General features: G+C 45.8%; 1 protein-coding gene across 1 annotated transcript in view; it reads left to right on the top strand.

Annotated features, from left to right (window-relative positions):
• LOC144948359 (tenascin-R-like) overlaps positions 1–19845 on the top strand; it is a 185455-nt gene that overhangs the window by 1021 nt on the left and 164589 nt on the right. The gene's annotated exons all lie outside the window — the stretch shown is intronic.

Here is a 19845-nt window from a genome sequence, read left to right as displayed (position 1 = left end):
TATTGCCCTCGTACGCTTTTTTTAAATCCTTTATATTAAGTTCACTTGCTTGCTTGCTTGCGCGCTTACGACCGTGCAAATCTTTCGGTCGTTTTTTAACCCACTTCCCGTGATCCAATCGAGCTGACATTTTGCACACAGACTCGTTGGGCGTGGCAATAAATTTTCGTGAAATTTATTTTTCCAAATTTTTACACTTTTTAGGAGAAAAGAAAATTATATTTAATTACCAATTGCTTAATGGTGACAGGCAATCATCTGACCCATAGGTGGCAGCCATCTCAAGCCAGAGGACGAGAGGACTCTAGCCGCCACGCATATAAAGGATTTATAGTGAAAAACTTAGTTTTACGGGTTATTTTTTTACCTTTGTGATTTTGACAATGCAGAATGGAGGCATGGTGAATATTTTAATATTTCCAGGGGCAATTAGAGCTCCCCACCTTTACACAAACACCTTAAACAAGTGTGCCTTAATAGTGCGTTAAAACATTTCTAAACAAATTAAGAGGCAATTATGAATTGATGAGTCTCAAAATGCAATTTCAGGAGGCTCTTTGCGTTGGAATTATTGACCGAGTTCCATGAATGTGTGTTTGGCTTCATGTGGGAGAAAACCCACCACAAGTCCCTACCTCGCAGCCCAATGCCCACAACACCAGGTCGGCTCTAGAAGTTACCCATCCAGGTCCTAACTAGGCTCAAGTATGCTTAGCTTAATGTAATCAGGAAAACTCGGGGCCAGTTGCAACTTAAAAATTCTCAACGGTGGAGTGTGGTCTGTTTAAAACATGGTCAGGTTTCGTATCATTTGTATCGCATACATACATCGTTTATTCACACGCTCTCACTCAAGTGAGTCACATGATTTAAAAAAGTAGGGGGGGAAAGGTGGTAAAGACTGCAACGCATTGCCAAAGGGTGGATTGCCGATACTCAGGAATATATATTTTAACATAATTCCTAAGCTCGGTATTCTATGTGTCCAAATACCAATATCCGGCAAAGTCAATTGCTTCGACCTCCTTGCCATGACACAAAAAAGTTGCCCCGATAAATCCTCACTCGCCTGGACTAAATAACAATTACGCTCGGAGATAACCGGCAGCTCCGTTAGTTTAGGGGTCCATTTAATGAATGAGTAAAGCCAGATTGACTTAAGCCTCTTGGACCTTCCTTGGGCTTGCACGCAAGGCAATGAGCCAATATGCCGCGCAAAACTCCCACCTGTACGTGTGTCCTTGGCTCGCGCTGAGAGACGCGCCCAGGGCCAGCGCAAGCGATTTTCCAGCACGGCGTGTGTACGCACGTGGAAAAATGTTCCCGGACAATATTCTTGGCTTGGGAAATCGCGTACATGTTACTTCTCTTGCGGCTGGTCTACTACTCAAACTCCAGTCCTCGCCTGGCCCCCCCACGCTGCTCAGCTGTCCAGCGCATCATCCGCTGGCCGTTTTATTTGCATGCACAAGTTGCACGTGTGTGTGTGTGTTGATGGCTGAGTCAAGTAGCCTCCATGCCCAGACACCACATGCCTAAGCAGCTTTTGTTCGGCCGGATAAAGGGGGCTAAAAGGGCGTGGGCACGGGGTAGAGAAAAGATGGAGTGATGTGGTACAAGATGAAGTGGAGCTGAGTGGACTTGCCGATGACTGGTACCAGCGGTGTCAAGATCGGCCTCTGTGGAGGATGCTCGTGAAGGACGCTACTGGGCAGTTGGAGGCATTCGCCCTCCAGCAACAACGGGGGTTAGAGGATGGGTTGATCACAATAATAAGCGGAGCGCCAGGCGGCTAGAACACAGAAAATTGGCACAGTAGGCGGCATAGGTAGTGGATCGGCCAGTCATCTCAGACAGTGAACCCTTGACACCCCGGTCTGTCCCGTGACCTCCTGCAAGCGGGCGTTTGACACTTCACGTGGTCTTAAAGTGCACTTAGGCTGGCACAAGCGTCGTGGTTACGTCACCACCACTTAGTGGCGAATGGCAGTTGCTGTTATTGATGTACTCAATTCAAGAGAATTTTTGAGTAGATGATAATAGGGCAATGTCAATGGTGATGTCACCACAAGTCGCCATCTCTTCCTTTCGTTTTGCCAGATCGCTCGGCCGTTACACAGCGGCCTTATCCTTTTAAGGACCTTTCTTAACATTTTTTCTGATCACCATCATTCACATCGAGGACTTCAGTTGACAATTTTCTGCCCTAAACCAGTGTTGTAAATTCCACATCTCAATTCCGATGGGCGAAGCCAAAAGCTGCAACCGTTTTATATGTTCTTCGAATTGTACTGATTTTATCCATCTTGGAAAATGTAAGCGGTTGAGTTGACCCTGACCCAAATTCTAACCGGCAATGTTCGCATCATGATTCCTTTGTTTGAACCACCGTGCAGCTTGGTCAGTTGTGAGATGTATACGTGCATAATGATAAAAATGAGTAACATTTTGGTTTTTACACCGTTCTTAGCGCACAGAGCAATTAAATCAGTGGCCGATCCAAGAGTGAAGTGATGGGGCCAATGCTCCCCCCCACCCCCCACCTTGAGAGGCTGAACATTGTAATTTAATTGATGCTTACCAGGAAAAATACCTTTTCTCAGATGGGCGCGCCGTATTATGCCAAGTCGGGGGCGGTGTTGCCACGTGTTTCTTTTTTTTTCTACCCAATTATAGTCATTTTGTCAAAGTTTGAAGGCCACGTGTTATCAGGCAATTCAGTCGCAATAACTTAAGACGCGACCGTAGGGGTGTGGCACAAGTCCACGTAGCGTAACTCCCAGGCCACACCCGTGGCAGTGCCCCCCCCCCCTCAACTCCCCCCCACCCCCGACCCCCTTCCACCACCATCCCGAGGAACTCTTTAATTCTGCTGCACACAAATGGGTTGTGCGCCGCCAACGCCAGACCAGAACGGGGCTGGACATTTAAAAAGTGGTCACGTTCAACTCCCGGAAAGTTAAAGCTATCATTGGCTAATATCCAAAGGGAGTAATCACCGTTGGGTCTGAGTGAAGCATGCGGAGAGGTTTTTGACTCCGTTGGTCAAAAGCTGCTCTGTACTGCTCCAGCTCCTGCCAATTGTATCAATTGTTGACCCAGGAGGGTATCGATGAAGAGTCTCGGAGGTTTTTTTTTTTTTTGCGAGGGGACGGGTGGAAGATTCTGCGTCATTGGTATATTTGGCCAATATCATTAAAAGGGGCGTTTGGCTTCGCGGAGGTGTCGAACCGGAGAACCCAAAGTAAAAGCCACTGCATGCACGAGGTGGTAACACGCACGCCCATTCCATTGCCCCTTCGCATTGCCGCACCTAAAACATCGGGCAAGCCCTGGTGGTCATCTGTCCACGAACTACAGTGAATCCTGCTTTGCCCGTGATATTTTAATGATTATGATAAGGGTGCATTTCGGGTGATCCTCGGCCATCAGCGTTTCATATTTCATAAAGGGGGTATGTGGAGACCTAGTTAAGACCATCATCATTGCTTGCTGCAAATTATCTCTCATATGGCCAATTAATTCATAAATGTTCAAGCACTTCAATAATTAACATGAGAATAGACCAGCGGAGTGCATGCGCTGCCACTTACAGTATGGTCTCCCAGTGATCACAGCAGGACACTGTGTACATATATAACTAGTGTGTGTGTACATGCACATTGAAGAGATTATTATAATGTGTTTGCAATTTTGAACACTTAACTTTCACAATGCAATTGGCAGATGACCAGATTGCCCTGAATGTGCCTGATCTCGCTGGATCTCCAAAAGCTAAGCAGGCTTTGAGCCCGCCTCATAGTTGGATGGGTCACCAGAATGGCTTGCCAGGTCTCAACAGGCATAGATGCCTGTGAGAGGTGGCCAGGAGATGGTAGTGCCGAATGTCACCACCTCATATGCATAATGGATTTCTCCTGGTTCTCTGGTTTCATCCCACAAAGCCAAACTCTCAATATTGACGTTAGCCAAACATTACATTGCAAGAAAAGAAAAACGGCCCAGAGATTCCGTGAGGCTTTCCTGGAGGAGAATTAAGGCCATTGGTGTTGGTGAGTGCTTAGCACCTGGATAGGGCAAAGGTTCAAGTTCAGCCCTCACTCTGACGTTCAAGTGAGGCTCCCCAGCCCTAGATTTAATTTGGATGTTTGGCACCGTTACAAAAATTATTGGAATAATAATAATTTGGTCTTCCATTGCGAATTAAAATATGCCGTAAACATGCTCTAATGCTGCACGTGTGTGTGTTAAATGTGTGCAGCTGGTGCAAAAAACTCCATGGACAAATTCTAAATAAATTGCAAAATATTCTGTTCTGGGGTGGGGAGGGGAAATTTTTTAATTTAAAAACCGTACCACGCTAACCATTTATTTATCGACAGATGTTGACCACGTGTGCACCATCAGTAGTGCTCGCAAAACTTGTACGATGGAAAGCCATACATTAGCAGGTATTGAAAGAATTCCCTCCCAAAACTACAAGTTTGTTTCTTTTTGAGATGGTGGCACGATCTAACACCTGGAACGCAGACAAAAAACCTTCACACGAGTGGTTGGTTGTAACTGCATGGTGGAGGCATCGGTTGACGGCTAGATTTCAATATTTTTCAAACATTCGTCGTCATGCGAATCCTCATGTATTTAAAGATGTTTTTTTTATCATAATGCCATTTGTAAGACGCACAATATTTTACGGACATCAATTACCGTACAACAATAGGTTTTACCTATTCAAGGATTCCTGTCTGCATTAACCAGTTTCAAAGACAATGCATATAATATCAGAAGCATGCTTTTTGTTTGCATGTTCACAACTTGTACGTGTGGCTAATGCAGACAGTATTAATTGAATAAATATTCTGTTTGGTGTTTTAACACCTTGATACCTGGTTAATTGCCTGAATGGGTTAAACCTATTGTTATATTTTAATAATGGCAAGAAAGTGCCCATATTATAAATGACCGCAACTCTGAGACGCCGGGAGCCAAGGTCGGTGGAGCTGGAGAGCCAGGAGAGGATGGTGGGGGCCTTTTAAGTGTCTCTTAAACACCGCCGCCGCCGCTGCTGTTTATGTGAAGCCATCACGAACACCCACTGCAGTCCAAACAGCCGTGCCACGATTGCCTGGCAGAGAGCGGCTGGCGGCAAGAATGGAGGACCAAAATCATCACCAACACCAGTTCCTTATCGAGGATCCTACAGGTCTATTCAACACGCTTCACCCTGCCACGCAGTCTGTGTGGGCCTTCAAAGCTGGTTCTGGTGTGGACCAATCAGTTTCAAAGACAAGGCATATATTATCAGAGCATTTTTTTGTGTGCATATGGTTAACGCAGACAGGAGTCATTGAATAAGGATTATATTTGGTGTTTTAACATCTTGACACCTGTTTAATTACAAGAAATGGTAAAACCTATTGTTATATTATAGTGTGGACCTTGCTAAACAGGTTGTCGACAGGGTGATGTCTCTCTATGCAGCCAAGATCCACCCTCTGGGGTCTTCATGACAACCCACGCTGCAGCTGTGGTCTCGTACAAACAGTGTCGCGTGTTGTTGTTGCTGACTGTCCACCGATTACGTTCTACACGTGGCCACCAAGGACGCGGACCCATGGCACGGCGATTACGCACTCGCTGAATGAAAAATAAATGTGAAGTGGGATGGCGGATCCATCATCATCATGACCATCATCATTACACCGCTGGTCGTGTATTCACAAGTGTTTTTTTTAATCTCCATTAGTCCACTTTTAACTCGAGAATGCCTTCCTGTTTACGCGGCCGTATGGGTTTCATACTCGATAAAAAAAATCATGTTTTTCCAGAGTTGACATTGCAATGTTTTATTTCCCCCCATTTAATAAAAAAAATACCACGATTCATAATTAGTTCATTTTGGGTTAGATTGTGTAGGTATAATGTAACATTTTGATCTGCATTTGTACTAATAATAATACCGTTTGTTTACTCAGCTGAGCCTCGCTTAGTCTCAGGAACTCTTTCTTTAAGAAGGGTCCTGATTTCGGATAGTTGGCCAATGTCGCGAATGAGTAACCCGCAATAATCGTTGACGAGTGTTTGGCTTTATGTGATAGGAAACCAAAAATGCCCACACCTACGAAGAGACAACGCGAACTTGGTCCTCAGTAGAGCTCTTGGAACTGCTCTGCCGTACCGCCCTCTCCTGGCCACCTTTGCCGTCATGTTCGTTTGCGAGTTTTAGAAAATCTCTGCACGATCCACCGACCCATGCGACTGAAAGCCCTGGATCACAGCCGCTTTCCGCCACACCCGGATTGTATTGCAAAGGGAATAACAAAAATGAAATGAACAACATGGGCATGTTTAACCTTAGAGAAACTGTTGGCTTAGAACAACACCGCAAAGGTTTCGCTTGTTAAAAAGCAATCGACGTTCAGAAGGTTCCCACAGCTCTTCATACATTACACCGTGCATCGGCTCATCATCCCCAGGGGTCGATAACATGAGAACCACTTCTGTGTGTCGAAAGACTGCAGCGGTTGACCCCATGGGAGCGAGTGGCGAGTGACCCCCCCCCCCCGCCATAGGAATGTAGAATTTCAAGAACACCCGGCGTTAATTTGAACTTGGAGCCGTTGAGACTTTTTGCCATATGTAATGATGCTGTGTGTGGGTGTGTGAGTGGGTGGGTGGGGGTCGTGTGTGTGTAAATGCGTGTTTATAAAAAGCATTTGTCCGTGCGTGCGTGTGCGTCCGTGCGTGCGTGTGCCCATGACTCCAACTTTTCAGAGGAACGTTTTCAATGTGCCTCCTCCTCATTGCAGTTTGACATTTCCCCCCCGCCTCCCCCAAACGCTGCGTCTCCGCTGCTATTGTCATTAGCACAACCACATGCACACCGAAGGGGGGTGGTGGGACCCCCACTGCACACACTGCAATAAAAACATATGTTTGGCATCGAGAGTCAGCGAGGCATCTCGGGTCGAGTGTGACATTTGCGCGTTTTGCGTGCGCGCGGGCGATAATGCGTGCAACATAAATTTGTTCCTGAGACCGCGTGGAGGTTTAGATGGGGGGAGTGGGGGGGGTGGTGCCCCCCCCCCACCCCTTTCCCCCCCTCCCTCCCCCCAAGCAGTTTCCATCCTCGAACATCTGCCGCCAGAACTGAGAGCCACTCACCCTTTCATTTATCAGCAAGTTCTTCGTCATTTATCGAGAGCCGCAACTTTTTCCGATGGCTAGAGAGTGTTATGATGGTGATGTATTTGGCGGTGAACGGTGTTGCTTGTACGGCTGAATCTTGCCTGTTCAGGGAATAGCGTGCTCATCTTGATAGATTATATATATATATCTCTTTATTTTCTAAGTTGCATTCCATTTGTGCTATCGGTGTCGTGTCAGGGGATGAGGGAAGTTTCGTTTTGGAGCAGTGCAAACACCCCCTGTGTTAACACGTGGTCTGCGGAAGCAGATATCACAGAACCACTTCTCAATTGACTTCAAAAGGCCTCTTTAATGCGCTCCTGGGCAATATCCACAAAGACCCCGCAACGGTTATTTGTTGGATTTTAATCGAGCTGAACATGATTCGTGAATAGTTTCTTTTTGGGTAAGATCGTGGAGGTATAACGTCAGTTTTTCGTTATGACTCTCCGCCACGTGCCAGAGTCAATCAAATAACAATTTTGACAATTTTCAATCTGGTTTTGGCAACATCAAGTAAAAGTGATTCCCCGCTGAGATGAACAATTGAGGCGGTGCTCATCCCCGTTTACAGCCCAGGGACAGTGGTGGAAATTCCTCATTCCTATGGCGGGGACGAATCCATCTAAAGCAGTGGCTCTTAACCTGGAGGTGCACGCATCCCCTGGGAGTGCGTGATGCCCTTCCTGGGGTACGAGACATGGCCAATTTTTTTTAGAAGGTAAATGATCGAAACATAAAGTAAGCACGGGCACATAGGTACAACTACTTTGTTTCATCAAACTACTATGTATTTAGAATAAAAAAAAACAAATCACGACGTTTCGATCGCAACACAAGCAACCTTCATCAGGTGGCACCGATACAGCAGGGAGAGACTCGATCATGTGAGCCTTCTTGTCTCGTAGTCTGTTAAAAGCTCTAACAGATGTGTTAAAACCCTCCCCGTAGAGGTGGTTCAATCTTGATTTGAAGCTTTCGTGACTGCAGGAATCCATACTATGTATTTATTAGCATTATACATTTATTAACTGTTTCATGTTTTAACGATTGAGACCCAAACGGGTGCAAGGCTGCAGTTAAAGGGTTTAAGAACCACTTATCTAGAGGATGACCACTTTTCTTATCCACAAAAGTGATACTCATTTTATGAAACCGCCACACGGATGATGGGCTGAGTCAAACCCGCCCCCCACCCCGCAACCAGAATGCGAGCCACCTGTCGAGACACCTGGCTAGGTAACTAATGATGCTGCTGCTGCAAAGAAATCCGCAGCAAATTGTTCTGCGTGCACACAATGCTAGCCCGGGACAAACGCAACGCGCCTGTGTGTGTGTGTGGTCGGCTCCGAACGCGGTCGCCAAGTGGAATTGAAACAGACATAAATAAACTCGAACTATCGGGTGCAGGCAGGAGGCAACTATGAGTGAACTGTTGCGGAAAGCTTGCTATTTGCTCTGTACACGTGCCAAGCTCTGCGTGTGTATTTCGAGTGTCCTCAAATGCGCGTGGGCATGCTTGGGAAAGTGTGTGTGTGTGAACGGTCGTGTGGCGGTTAGCGCGTTTCGCTACAAAGCCGGCGACCCGAGTTCGATTCCTGCTCACGACCTACACCGTGACGATTATTTGAACCGGTAGTGAGCCTCCCTTAGGTCGACTCAGCATCAAATGAGCAACCGCTGCGCTGTGTAAACATCGCCACTCGGGAGACAAAGGTGGTTGGGCGTGGTGCTGGCCACCCACCCCCTCGTGTGCCGTGCTGGCCTTCATAGGTGCTCGCTAACAGCACTTGCCGCAACAGTCTGTTCAGGCTATAAGGGGGATCTTTGTTGTTTGTCTTTGCGTACAAGTGCACCTGGCCTGGCACCGGCGCCGTGGTGACGTCACCGTCACTTAGTAGCGAATGGCGGCTTTAGGCGCCTGTGCACGGGGTGTATGTATTGCAATACATTTTCTCAGATGGCTCTTTGAAAAAAGAAGCGGCACATTTTTGTGTTTTCCAGTTGAGGCGACTCGGGTTTTCAGACGTTGGCTTGGGCACGAGAGAATTGCTTCATGTTGTGTAACAAGTGAACATAAGACACGTGCGAACTAAGTAATAACTCCACCAATCATAACCGTAAACCCCAGGCACAATGCTTTCATAATCAGCGCGAAAAGCTTGGCTTTTTCAAATTTAATTTTAACCCCAATGTTGACTTAAAATAACCTCGTTATGCTTTCCCATGTTCTAACAGTACCGCGGGCAGAGTATTAACTCTTGTGCATGCTTTTTGCGGGCGTGTGCGGTGGGAGCATTAGGTATAAGCCAACTAAGCAAAATCTAAGGGCCTCAAAGACTTCAAGCGACCCGAATTAATGATTTAAAAAAATTAAGGATAAACCAAATCGAACTCGTATGCTTCAAAAAATATCTTCCAAAGCTCATAATTATCATATGATTATTACATGCATTTTAATCGCTGTCAGTCTTTTTGTGTGTGTGTGTGTATTTCAAGCGATTACTATGGTTGTAAAAAAAATTAACTCAACACAATTGTCAATAACATTGTGGCCTTAAAAAATTGGGGGGAGGAGAATTGGGGGGAAATATCTGACGTTTCGGTCAATGACCCTTCTTTACAATGCATGAAGTAACATTAAATCATTTGTTCAATACCGAATGAAAGCCTTCGCATGCCCCGTCGGCCATGTGGAGCTTTTGTTTGACCACGCTTCTCACCACACGAGTCAGTGCGGGTCAGATCTCACTTGCTGCCGACGTTAGCCGTGAATCGGGAGGCGACCCCTGATAGCCAAGTTCATAGTGAGGTGCGACGGTTACGTCATTGGTTCACACAACCGCGATGGAGTTCAGTTATGCGGCGTGTCCATCATAGAGCGGATGTCATGTGATGTACCCACAAATCATTTCTGCTTAGGTCCCACCGGTGGACTCGTACCAGCGCTGCGTGTGTGTCTATGTTTAGGTGAAAAAAAAACTTGCAAGCTTTTACTCGTGCTTTTATGAAAAAAAAAAGGGGGTGTTCACGTGCAGAATGGGACTTAGGATTTTATGGGATATTTTTCTTCTTGAAAATTTACGAGGACATTTTTTTTATGTTGTTGCCTTCCTGACCGCCGCCATTGGTGAAACTCGCCAATTTATAAATGCGCGCGTCTTGACCTCTTTCTTTCAAACGAGCACCCATTAAATGCTACCCATTACAATTAAAGCATTCACGAACAAAACATCTCTAATTGTTTAATCGTTTGCGGCCACCGCAGATTTGTTGCATGTGTTGGAGATATCGGCCGTGCTCACTCATTCAATAATTTTATTCAGCAGTCTCCAGTGTCTTCTTGGTTCTTTCGGTAAAGTCACGTAGAATTGAAATAATAAAATAATAAAAATAAAACATATTAAAATAATTCTCTGAATTCATTCAGACTCTGTCTCCTCGACAGACCTGTTCTCCACCTGAGGACGGCTGCTTGCGTCGTGAGAATTGTATTTTATTATGTTTTATTTTTATTATTTTATTATTTCAATTCTACGTGACTTTACCGAAATAACCAAGAAGATGAATACCTGCAGTCACGAAAGCTTCAAATCGAAATTTAGTCTCCATTGTCTCTGCAATATTCTCTGGATTATAAGACCCCCCCACACCGCACCTCCCTTGTATTTTAAAGCAAAAGTTCACGGTGCCTCCTACAATGCCGAGAACATATTTTTGGCAAAATCTGCACTGGTTTATATCGTCCCGGTCTCATCAGTGGTCAAGCTTCACTGCCGGTTTGGCAGCACTCCTTCTTACACAACAGTGCCCTGTTAGCAAATATATATTTTATTAAATACATCTCTTTATACGAGCCATTGTGAAGCATTTCTAGGTTACAAAATGAATAAGCCTACAACTGTTCTTAAATTTCCCCGAATACAAAAAAAATATGTTCAGCCGATCGCTACAGTGGTCTGGTATGGGTGACATCCATCAGCAATGGGGGGACAAAGGCAGTCAGAGATGGGCATGGTGATGCCCCCTAGTACGCCTGCAATTTCCGTGCAAGCCTCAAAAGCTTCTCTCTAACAGCACTTGGACTAACAATTCATACTTTTGTCCTTGTACACATGTACAATCAATTGTGATGCTACGTCCCCTATTCAAGTTTAAACTCCACGCGCTCAAGAATGAGGAGAGGTCGTGAAGGGCACAAGCCCTTGTCGGCAATTCCTCCTCGAGAAGAATTAAGCGATCATCTCTGAAGAACCAATTCTCAATGCCTTCGCCTCTGCTCTGGCCTCAACAGCTATTGCCTGGTGGCCTCAAAGGCCTCCCATCGTAACACGCACGTCACCGGGCCTCCCCGCGGGCTCTCCGATCTTAATAGCTCCGCTCGGCAACAGGCGTCGTATCTGTCTGTTGGAAAGAATTATGCACTTTTGGCTGTCACTCAATGTAATGAATGGCCTTTGTTTTGGTGGTGCGGGGGGGGGGTAACGGAAGGGGGGGCGGTGGGTTTCACTGGTAAAGGTTGGCGCGCTGTATGTGGTGATGGAAAATGGGGGGGGGGGGGCACTCTTGTACTTGGTCCAATTGTTACAGTTAATGCTGAAGGGTCGCAGTCATTTTTGATGTTGATTATATTTTGTAAATGCTGCCGCGGTGTAATGGTCATCCCACCGGGCATTCAGACCGGATGTCGCCGCTTTCGATCTCCCAGCACGGCAAAGCGTAAACAATGGTGCAAGTGTCTTTAAATCACACCAGCACCCCCCTCCCCCACCTTCCCCAAACCTCTATCCCTCCAGCAGTATTCATGGGTACAACCAAAGTTAAGTCAATCAGCTGGTCACGTGTGGTGGGGCCAAGTGTGGGTATTTTCGCCTCTTCCAAGACGATTTGTCTGGTGTGCAAGAGTAGGCCAAAATACCTTCTTAGATCTAATAGTTGAGGTCCTTCCGCCAGCAGTATGCCTAGCGAGCAATTGCAGGGCTGCATATTTTTACTTTTCCAAACTTTTAATGGTCTTTGAAACGCGATGTACTGTGCTTATTTATATACCCAAGAATGTCTTGCCGAGTCATCACCTTTCTGCAAACCCGCGCTGCACACTAGATTAATAGGGTAGATACACACACTTCGGGGCAATATGTATTTACATTATAGCGCTTGCAGGAGAAGCGGTGATTTATTTGACCAGAGTTGCGTGCGTGCGACGGGCCTCGTTATTGCTGCCTTGGGATTTCTGAGGAAGCCATACATTGTTTTTCCCGTATGGTCCCGAGTGGTGAGATTGCCCCCCCCACCACCCACCCTCCCCCCACTGTGTGTCACTGACCCAATGCCACCGCCATGAACATGCTTTAACATCGTGTGGCAGTTTCCTGTCGTTGCAACGCTATACGTGATGTTACCCTTCCCACGGTTTGGTTGAGTTTTCTGCGGCTCGCAACGAAATATGAACATTTGTTATTGGTATTATTTACAGCTTAGTTTTTTTCTCACTTGGGCTCAAATGCTTCGTCCACATTTCAATGTTTTTAATGGTCGATTTAGTGCATCGTTGTTTGCAGGGTGCAAATGTGATTTCTGGCACATCTGAATTTGCAACATAGCTGCGTGGGGCATGGTAAACTTTATAATTTTCATGATTGCCAAGGGAGAAATTAAGTAGACCTATCCAGCAAATTTACTGTGAAAGGCGTAAAAATGATCTCATCGATAATCAGCAGAGACGCAGATGGCGTTCAAAACACTTACCTCGTAAGACGTCGAGCAAGTGCTATTATTTACACAAAATTTCATGTTCAATATTAAAGTGATTTAACTTAATTTCATTGATTAAGCACGCAAAGTTTGGTTCGTGAATTCACTGATAAGGACAAAATTATACACAGTTTTCTTGTACTATGAATACACATATGTCAATGTAAAAAAAGCATTTGAACAATTAAAACTCAATTACAGATCTGGATTTCAGCCACCAGCAACGATTATGTCGTGTTATCATCAAGACTTTGGAGAATTCATGGTCCCAGCTCAATCAATAATGACTGCATAAAAATATCATCACATTACAATTGGCCTTTCACTTACATTGGAGGAATTCCAGCTCCGAGGATAAAAAAAATATTGGTATCGCTGCCACGCGATAAAATGTCTCCACTGGAGGACAATGTGTGAAAAAGTTTAGTGCCACGAATGTGGATAAGAGGTCACTCGAATAGTGGCAAGATGTTAACTACCTCGCCTGGTATACAGGAGGTCGTGGGTTCGATCTCGACCCTGACGCCTGCTGTATATTTGGAGTATGCATCTTCTCCCCGCAGTCGCGTGGATTTTTCTCCGGGTCCTCCAGTTTTTCCCCCCACATTTAGAACCAACATCATGTGTTTCAAATATTTTTGCTGCTTTACATTTCCACATGATAAGCCACTTCGTTGAGCTATCATATGTGATGGGCAGGTCGCGTCTGAAAAAAAAAGCTTCATAGCTCAGTGTGCCTTACCTGGTAAAATAAATGGAAAAAAAATCCGAAGTGGTTCTGCAATATCTCCCTACCCAGGGCGGAGGCGTTGGCCCTCCTGAACGCGCAGTGATGCAGCGCTTCGCGACGGTTCCAAACGTCCGCGCGGTGTGGCGCCGACAGCGCGAGTAGAATAAAAACTTGGAGACGGACAAAAAAAAAACACGCTCGTTTGTTTCAGTGTGTGCTTCCATTTGATTATGGAGAAAACATGATCCGTTTAAGAGGACCCGCTGGACTCGAATAAGAGCAGCGACTCACACGGGGAGGGGGCGGCAGTGGGGGGGGGGGGGAGAGCAAATGGGCCTTTGGTCATATAACATGGGTCTTTGGTAATTTGACCAAAGACTCGTGTTTGAAGCCCCACCGATAAGTTGTTAACGGTTTGCATGGCAACCCCAAAAAAACATTAATCCAGCTGTCTTTACACTTCACCGCATATGTGCATCGCCAAAAAACCCAACATTTTATAGAAAGCCAACACTATGATATCATGGTTGTGTGGTTGTGTGCGAGGATAATCACCTTGCTTGCCTCTGCGAGTTGTTGTTGCCGTCTCGTTTTGAGATTTTTTTTTTCATTTTAAAGTGCCGGGTCGCTCGGAGGTCAAGATTGCAGAGCCGGCACCACTGAGGGCACGGGTTGGATCCGGGTTAAAATCCTGCTGTGATTAAACCGCGTTTTCACAAGTGTGGCGGGTTCGTGGTCTTGGCCCAGTAACCAATATTTGCACGCACACAAAAATTTAGTTTTTTTAAACTTTATCTAGCTAAATCCAAGCTCTTCAATTAAATATGATGGTGTACCGTCACGTGCTGCTTTTTGTGTTTAGTTTCTTGCCCTTCCCACCGCATCTCCGATGAGTACAGTTGGCTACGTACGGTGTGAAATAAGTTCTGCGTGCATACATACACATGACGGATCCCAGAGGAGAGGGTTCTGGGAAAGTGTGCCTGCCCAACCGTGCAATGGGTGATGGAGGCATTTTCAGGTGTCCTGTCAAATTTCTTCTTCTGTGGCAATTCTCTGTCGCACACTGCTCTGTGAGATTCCAAGTCGATCCTTTGTCTTGTGATTTGACACTGGTAGCATGATTGGAATAAATTGTGTGGGGACGGGGGAGGGTGAGAAGACGACGAAAGTTGAAAATAACTGTGTTTTCGGATGCACCGCTATGTGTTGTTCAGCACGATGTCCGACGTTTCGCTTACATGTGCCGGGCGCTTCTTCAGTTCAGCTCTGTTCAGCAAGAGGGGGTGTCCCCTTACAATCAGTTCAATTCTTGGAGAAGCTCCCAGCAGCAGCAGCACGTGGAACGAAACGTCGGACACCGTTCCGAACCACACACGGTGCAACACGAACGCGCGAGAGCCGCATACAACACAACCACGAAAAACTTCCGCGGGGGCGGAAAAGCAGCGTGCGATAATCATTAAGGAATTGGGTTTGATCATCATCATTAATGAATTGGGTTTGATCATCATCATTAATGAATTGGGCTTGATAATCATCATTAACGAATTGGGCTTGATCATCATCATTAACGAATTGGGCTTGATCATCATCATTAACAAATTGGGCTTGATCATCAACATTAACGAATTGGGCTTGATCATCATCATTAACGAATTGGGCTTGATCATCATCATTAACGAATTGGGCTTGATAATCATCATTAACGAATTGGGCTTGATCATCATCGTAAACGAATTGGGCTTGATCATCAACATTAACGAATTGGGCTTGATCATCATCATTAACGAATTGGGCTTGATCATCATCATTAACGAATTGGGCTTGATCATCATCATTAACGAATTGGGCTTGATCATCATCATTAACGAATTGGGCTTGATAATCATCATTAACGAATTGGGCTTGATCATCATCATTAACGAATTGGGCTTGATAATCATCATTAACGAATTGGGCTTGATCATCATCATTAACGAATTGGGCTTGATCATCATCATTAACGAATTGGGCTTGATCATCATCATTAACAAATTGGGCTTCATCATCATCATTAACGAATTGGGCTTGATCATCATCATTAACGAATTGGGCTTGATCATCATCATTAACGAATTGGGCTTGATCATCATCATTAACGAATTGGGCTTGATCATCATCATTAACAAATTGGGCTTGATCATCAACATTAACGAATTGGGCTTGATCATCATCATTAACGAATTGGGCTTGATCATCATCATTAACGAATTGGGCTTGATAATCATCATTAACGAATTGGGCTTGATCATCATCATTAACGAATTGGGCTTGATCATCATCATTAACAAATTGGGCTTCATCATCATCATTAACGAATTGGGCTTGATCATCATCATTAACAAATTGGGCTTGATCATCATCATTAACGAATTGGGCTTGATCATCATTAACGAATTGGGCTTGATCATCATCATTAACGAATTGGGTTTGATCATCAACATTAACGAATTGGGCTTGATCATCATCATTAACGAATTGGGCTTGATCATCATCATTAACGAATTGGGTTTGATCATCATGATTAACGAATTGGGCTTGATCATCATCAATAACGAATTGGGCTTGATCATCATCATTAACGAATTGGGCTTGATCATCATCATTAACGAATTGGGCTTAATCATCATCATTAACGAATTGGGCTTGATCATCATCATTAACGAATTGGGCTTGATCATCATCATTAACAAATTGGGCTTGATCATCATCATTAACGAATTGGGTTTGATCATCAACATTAACGGAATGGGGTTTGATCATCATCATTAACGAATTGGGCTTGATCATCATCATTAACGAATTGGGTTTGATCATCATGATTAACGAATTGGGCTTGATCATCATCATTAACGAATTGGGCTTGATCATCATCATTAACGAATTGGGCTTGATCATCATCATTAACGAATTCGGCTTTCTCCACCTCTGCCTCGCCTCCACGGCAACAGCAGCAGACGGCTGACGCTCGGTCACCCGCCCGGTGAAATGTTTTCCCCGGGCGCGCGGGCACACCATGTCGTGTTGTGTAATTGCTGTGATTTTTACGCACATTCGTGTACCGACCGTTGAGATTGAAGCCAAATTTTAAAAAAACGTGGTTGAGGTCTAAGCTACGACGCAGTCAATTTTGTATTTATAGATATTTTTGTCTTTTCTGTGTATATGTACACAATCCACTCTTGATTATCTGAGGGTAATGGTGGGGGAGGGATTGTCCAGATTTAAAAAGAGTCACGGATAATGCAAAACACATGTTGTTGAGGCGATGGAACATGATTTTCCTATACGTAGTAAAATAAAGGTAAATATGTAGAATTTGCAATTTAGTTTTCATTGTTTCGCGATCCGCTATAGTCAGAGTGATTTCTGGCACAAATGAGCGCTGAGCCAGCGGTGGAAATTCCACGTTCCTATGGCAGGGGCCATAGGAAAGTTGACCTTTCTGACGTGTTTAATGGCTGACAATTCTTTGCGTTCACGTGGGGGGGGGGGGGCACTGGGTCACTGACTCTCGACGAGTGAGGCACAGCGAATAAATCAACGAGCGCGGGTTTCAAAGGTGCGGATTTAGCGCCGTTAATCTGCCCATGGACTGTCCAGCATTGTCTGCACGTCCATAAATTGGCGCACACTTACATGCAACTGCAGTCTTCCGTTATTTAATGAATGTACGTACTTTCTTAAATCATGAACAAAGACGCATTGTTGCTGGCCCATCCAGCGGCGACGATATTGGCTGCCAACCGGGATAGCCGCGCGCATCTTGGCACTGGCGCTGTGAGCGGATTGAGCCGGCGGTGACCCCGTGGAGATGGGGCGCTGGGTAGGTGGGTGGGTGAGTGAGTGATTTATTGAGTGGGTGGGTGGATGATTGTTTTGGTGTGTGGGTGAGCGATGGGGTGAGTGATTGGATGAATGGTTGAGTTGGTGGGTGTGTTGTAGACGTGGTAGGTGAGTGAACGTATGAGTGAGTGGATGAGTGGGTGGTTAAGTAGGTGCGTGGATGGATTGGTGATTGGACCAATGGGTGGGAAGGTAGGTTGGCTACGTATGGTGCGAAATAAGGTCTACATACACGCGTAGTTGACCTAGTAAGCCTGTGAGATTGTGATCAGGCAGTTAAGTAATTCAATGAGTGAGTACATAGATGAATGGATGGTTGTGTGGGTCGTGTTTAAATGAGTGAGTGAATGATTGAGTAGGCGGTTGAGTTAAGAGACGACGTGGCTAGTGAGCTATTGATTGAGTGGGTGGTTGAGTGAAACTGCGGGATGATGTTCCACACTGGCTTTCCCTTGTGCAAAAAATAGAATAGCCCTTTATTCTCAAGTGATGGGCTTGACTTTTGGCGTATGAATTATTTCAGATCGGATACTTTTCTACCAGTGAATCAAGTCCTCAATCTATCACAATGTGTATATTTAATTATAAACGTGCCCACATTTCGACGAAATGTCAGAGTGGGGTTTCCCCGCTTAAATGGTTGCAGGGCCGTGTGAGTCCCCTCTCTGTAACCCTTGGCTGGTAGTGGAATTGCCACGTAAATATTTGTGGGGGTTGGGAGGGGTATGCGACGTCTGGTCAAATAACCCACCCACGTGACCAACACGACATGGAGAAGGACCTCATCCAGTTGTGGACGGATTAAAGGGGGCCCTGCATCTACATGGTTAGCTCAAATTGTCCCGCTTGTAAAATCACGCCAACGCAGGCTATACCCCTTCCATCCAACGGTACCTTCAGCCAATAATTAATTAGGCTAATCAGTGGCATTGCTTTGGAATGATCATGGTAGCGTTCAGACATGAAGGGCTTGTGGTCAGGGCAGGATGTTTTGACTAATTGGGGCCTCCCAAAGGCAGCCAAGGACTTGGTCCAGTGGCTGCGTTCTCTGTGACATGTCCCCGTTGTGTCCATGCCAATCGTTCTCTCTTTAGGCAGCCCTGCCGGCTGGCCTATTTAACACAGGCCTATATACATATAAGGCCCGCTGAGCTGTATAGCTTTGTTTCGGAAACGACTTGGCCACGTATGATAGCTCAACAAAGCGGTCTATCACGTGGACATTTCTCGCAGCCAAACACTCTAAACGCGCGTTTGGGGCCGTCCATAAATGACGTCACGCACCTGGGGGGGGGGGGGTCAGACATTTATGACGATGTGTGACGAGGAGGGGGGAGGTTGAGAAACGTGACGTCACATCAAAATGCGCAACTTTAAATAAATATAGACAACACGTTCTACTTAATTAAATAGACTTTTAATAAGCGTTTTCTCCTACAACATTAGAGTACAGCGCCACATTAAATACGCACGACAATAACAATAGTTTAAAGCGATTTCATGCATGTTTTATTTGGGAGGGGGCAGATCTTTGTGGCGTCATATTTGAGGGGGGGTCTGACTTTTTGTGACGCCGTGTGACGATGGGGGGCGGGGGGGTCAAAAATCGTCCAAAATCGCGTGACGTCATTTATGGACGGCCCGTTTCTAAATGTTGAGGTGAAAAGGCGGAGGAGGACCCGGGTAAGAATCCACACGACCTTGGTGAGAACACGCAAACTCCAAGTAAACAGGCGTGAGGGTCGGGATCGAACCCACGACCTTCCTGCATACCGAGGCGAGGTTCGTCAACGTCGCGCCACGTTAGGCAAACAAAAATGGCGCCGGGTATGACGTGTGTGCGCGAGACGGACGTCGAGGTGGTCAACCGCGAGTCTGACTGCCATGGGAGGAGGGGGAGGGGCGGCCGAAATGCAGATGTTAGGATACTTATCAGGGGCAGATTTTGGAGGTTGCTGCGAGTCTACTGCGCAACAGTTGTTGGGATCCGGCCAAGGACGCAAAGCTTTGACGAGGTGCAGTGGCATCGACGACTTTGGCCATGATCTTGATCATATATGAGGCAAAGGTCCCCCGTATAGCCTTGGCAGACTGTTGGGGCAAGTGCGGGGAGCACCTATGGAGGCCGGCACGGCACACGTGGTGGTGGGTGGCCAGCACCATGCTCGGCCGCCTTTGTCTCCCCAGGAGGGCGGAGTCTGCAGATCTTACCGACCTCGAGCGGGCGTACGGATGAATGAACTCGTGAATATAAAAACAAGATATGTAACGCTTCACGAATTTGC

The sequence above is a fragment of the Lampetra fluviatilis genome, chromosome 49, assembly GCF_964198595.1.
Source record: "Lampetra fluviatilis chromosome 49, kcLamFluv1.1, whole genome shotgun sequence".
Classification (NCBI taxonomy): Eukaryota; Metazoa; Chordata; class Hyperoartia; order Petromyzontiformes; family Petromyzontidae; genus Lampetra; species Lampetra fluviatilis.
Note: the sequence above shows the minus strand (reverse complement) of the source record. Positions and strands in the feature narration are given on the sequence as shown.